Consider the following 4171-nt stretch of genomic DNA (forward strand, 5'->3'; position numbering starts at 1 on the left):
CTTGCAGGTTTATGCTTTTCCCAAACTTTCTAGATTGAATTTCCCTTGTTCTGCTCCAGCAAGTCCTTTGGTGACATTTTGCTTCCTCTTTGGGCACACGTAAACTTGACCTTGGGCCTCTTCTTATCATCTTGTTTGGTTCCAGGGAAAACAATTCAAAGCATTTCATTTTTATATTTTATTTATAATATAAAATAATATATAATGTCTGATTTATTTATTTATTTATAGTGTTTTCTGCCAGGTCATGTATGTTGGTGCTTCATAGGTTCGCACTGTTACACAAGAATATGGACTTTACTTGCCAAGAAATCCCAAGCTGAAGCTGAAGAAATCTGCTGGGGTCAGTCATAGTAAACAAGAACGCACAAATTCGATGATATCTCTTAACATTGTACAAGATGATAAACCTGGACTAGGCCTGACTAATACCTTTAAAGTGGGAAAGCAAGGTAATATCTTGTACCATTTCTCATGATTGCTAGGTCGATCTTTTTTTTTTAATTATATATCCTTCATGATTGCTGGACTATATTTATTTTGGGCTCCAGGTCAATGATTAGATCTGTATGTATATTGTGGATGAAAGTCCTCATCTCAAGTACAAGGTTTCAAAGCTATTTTCATCATTGAAGCAATACTCTAGTAATCTTCGTGTGCTTTTGACTGGAACTCCACTCCAGATTTGTTCTACTTACTATGTGCTAATATTCCATGCTCATTTCATATCGGCTGTTATGAATTAGTTCTTTGTCTTGTTTTGATCACAGATGTTCTAAACAATTTATTTTTAATTTTTTATTGCATACATCAAATTATTTTCATTACTCATGTTATATTGATCGATTATGACCACCGCAGTCACGTAAGTCCTAATGTTGTCTTCGATTAGTGTCTCACCTACACCAATGCTTATCTTCCAGCCAATATCATCAGGTATCAACATCTACCCTCTTCGTTTTTCCATCCTGCATAATCTCATTTCTATTGACACTGTTGTTTCTTGAGGGGCTGAATCTCAGGTGAGTATATATGACACGATCTAATTAATCATCAGTGTACTATCATATATTTTCAGCTGTGTGTGAAAGAGTTAACTTTGGGCTATATGAAACATGGAACAACTGGATGCAGGTATGGAACTAGGGATCCTGATGTCACTCTCTAAGTATTGAAATTGATGGAGTTTTTTCTTTAGTGGCACGTTTGTCATTTTTTATTCTGTCATTGCAATTATCTAATGAAAATTCTTATTTGAAATGTTTGTTATATCAGATAAGAGAATGAGATCACAGACCTATATCTCTAAATTGGACTCGGTAAGTAAATTTTAGTAGAATTTCTTAGATGTTGTGGGAATGTCTTGATACTATATGTGTTTGTGATGGACTTTTTAGTCTTGAGTTTTTGTTTTTTTTAAGGAAATGGACAATTTGGTTTTGCTTTTATATATTTATTTATACCTTACTTTGATATTGTTATTTAGGTATCTGTCTAGGCTTTTGCTGGTCAATGAATTCATCATTTTTTTTCTCTTTCCACGTGATATGACATTTAGATGATGTTTTAACTTCTTTGCTCTGTTTTTTATGTATTACTTACCTGTTTTTCAACTTTTTGTCTATTAAATCTGATGCGTATAACCTTAAAGTACTTGTATTTTTGTGTCATTAGTGACCTAATCAGTTTTGACTTTACTCTTTTTTGTGGTGGTTCAGTTTTGACCTCAACATGTTTGTGTTGAGTTCGTGGTGTTACGTGATGAGTCTTGGTTTTGAGTTCTCAGTTGCAATACTTTTCTAGTGTGCCGTATGATTGCTTTCTGTTTTTAATTTCCTAGCCAATATCTTGTGTGCGTCTGTGGGTGAGTTATGATGTGGGTTTGTTATCATTTAAGTAATTTTATGATATTTCCTTCTTTACATTTTCTGTAGAAAAACATTTTTACGAATTAAGTCTGTTAATGGTTAATAGTTACTGTATGGTTAAATTATCATACGCTATAAATTTGGAAAAAGTTTAATCTATGATATAGTTTCATTCATTAAATAAAAAACTTTTCCATTCTGTTATTGAATTGTTGCTGTTATACTGCAATATCAACATTTTAACAAAAAAAATATTTTTAAAGGGTCTAAGTTTCCTTTACCTTTCTACATGCAATTGGTAGTGTCTTCTGGAAAATTGCAGTTTTTGGACAAAATGATGGTGAGAGAGTGCTCATGTATATGTTTGATTTGCTAGAAGATTATTGCACTTTCAAGTAATTGCCTCATCTGGTGTGCATGATTTTTTTTGCCAGTTTTGTGTTGAGTTCGTGGCGTTCTTTACATAATCAGTTTAGGCTTTTGAGTTTTTTCGGTTGCAATACTTTTCTTGTGTGCGTGTGTGGTTGAGTTATGATGTGCGTTTGTGATTGAAATGACCAAAGTTACGTGTTTTATGTCTCTAAGTCAAAACTTGTCCAACTTCTGGGTTTTTTATATTTTTTATTTTATTTTTTTATTTATATCTCGTAATCCTTTGCTGTTCATTGTGGGAATGGTGTTCATAGAAACAAATTCTTCTTCCTAAGAGCCTAATTTAGATAACACAACTTATTTTTTGTGAGGTCCTTTCAAGTCTCACCTTATGCATAAATGTTTGTTTTTTGTTTTTGTTTCTGCTTTGTTTTGTTCGAAGTAGCTTTAATGTCTATGTAATTGAGTGTACGTAATATAAGAATGAAATATAAATTAAAATCAATAATAAATTTAGAATAGCTGATATATTACGTATGTAAGATTTAATAGTCTCTAATCCGAACATATATGATTAGAAACATGAACCCAAAAGCGGAAGCGAAATGGATCAAGCGTTTACCTCCGGCCATTGTTATCGGAATATCGTCGGAGCTTTAACGGTGACTCGGAACGTCGGCGGCGGCGTCCCAATGAACACGAAAAACGAAGTTTTGCTCTTCTAAACCTTGATAATCTCGAACTAGATGGTGTATATTCTCTATATGAGATTATAAGCTTAGGGACCAAAACTCAACCTCTCAATTTATAACCATTCTCTTTCCATCAAAGAGTAACGGAAATGAGAGCTATTATGGCATTGATTTGTGGCTGAAATAATGAGATTTAATAGGCCATAAATATGAGATTTGTCATAACATGTATTTGCTTGATATAATAGATCAAATATACGGTACTTAATATATTTGATATGCAAATAAATGTTATGAAATCCTACATTCTCCCACTTGGTCTATTAAAATCCAATATATGTCACAAGAAATTTAATATATGAATCATGGCGATAGGTCCTCTATAAATGAGTATTATCTTCCATGTATCACATATTATTTTTCCAATAATACCCCATCACACATAATGAATAAACCATATGTTTATTCTAGGTCCGCTTAAACGATATTTCTCGATAAACTAAAATGAATGTGCACAACCATATGAGAAAATATCTAACTGAATTAGAGTTTATGAAAAAATAAATGTACCTCATAGTAAGGATTACATCATGTAACCAGATACCATGATTTCTAAATGATCCTTGAATTTCTTTAGTGGCATGCCTTTAGTCAATAATCGGTAATCATTAACTCAGTGCTAATGTGTTAGATGACCATTTTATCATCTTTAACACGTTCTCTAATGACTAGATACTTAATGTCGATGTGTTTGCTTCGACTTCACTTTTACTAGTCATAAAACAACAGCTGAATTGTCAAGGTACAACTTTAGTGGCCTAGAAATAGAGTCGACAACTCTAAGCCCAGATATTAAACTATTCAACCAAACACCATACGATGTAGCTTCAAAACAAGATACGAACTCAGCTTCCATCGTGGAAGTAGCAGTCAATGTCTGCTTTGTGCTTCTCCAAGACACGGCTCCGCCAGCTAGCATAAAACATATCCTGAAGTGGATTTTCTTGAATCAATGCAGCCAGCGTAGTCAGCGTCAGAGTAGCCAACCACTTCCAATTTATCAGTTTGTCTGAACATAAGCATGTAATCATTTGTTCCTTGAAGATATCTCATAACCTTCTTTGCAGCTTGGAGTCCAATGGTCAAGACCTGGGTTACTCTGATATCTACCCAATACTCCAACAACATATGCAATGTCAGGTCTGGTACAAACCTGAGCATACATAAGGCTCCCTAGAG

At 33.6% G+C, this 4171-nt stretch overlaps 1 long non-coding RNA gene across 1 annotated transcript; it reads left to right on the forward strand.

Annotated features, from left to right (window-relative positions):
* Nucleotides 1–249: 249 nt before the first annotated feature.
* LOC149386250 (uncharacterized) lies at nucleotides 250–3208 on the forward strand. Its single transcript, XR_016301468.1, has 5 exons — nucleotides 250–452; nucleotides 862–936; nucleotides 1079–1134; nucleotides 1276–1319; nucleotides 2819–3208. It is a non-coding gene; the product is annotated as an uncharacterized LOC149386250 (long non-coding RNA).
* Nucleotides 3209–4171: the final 963 nt, after the last annotated feature.

This window comes from Urtica dioica, chromosome 9 (assembly GCF_054948205.1).
Source record: "Urtica dioica subsp. dioica isolate 48M chromosome 9, U.dioica_male_clone48M_v1_H2, whole genome shotgun sequence".
NCBI classification, from domain to species: domain Eukaryota; kingdom Viridiplantae; phylum Streptophyta; class Magnoliopsida; order Rosales; family Urticaceae; genus Urtica; species Urtica dioica.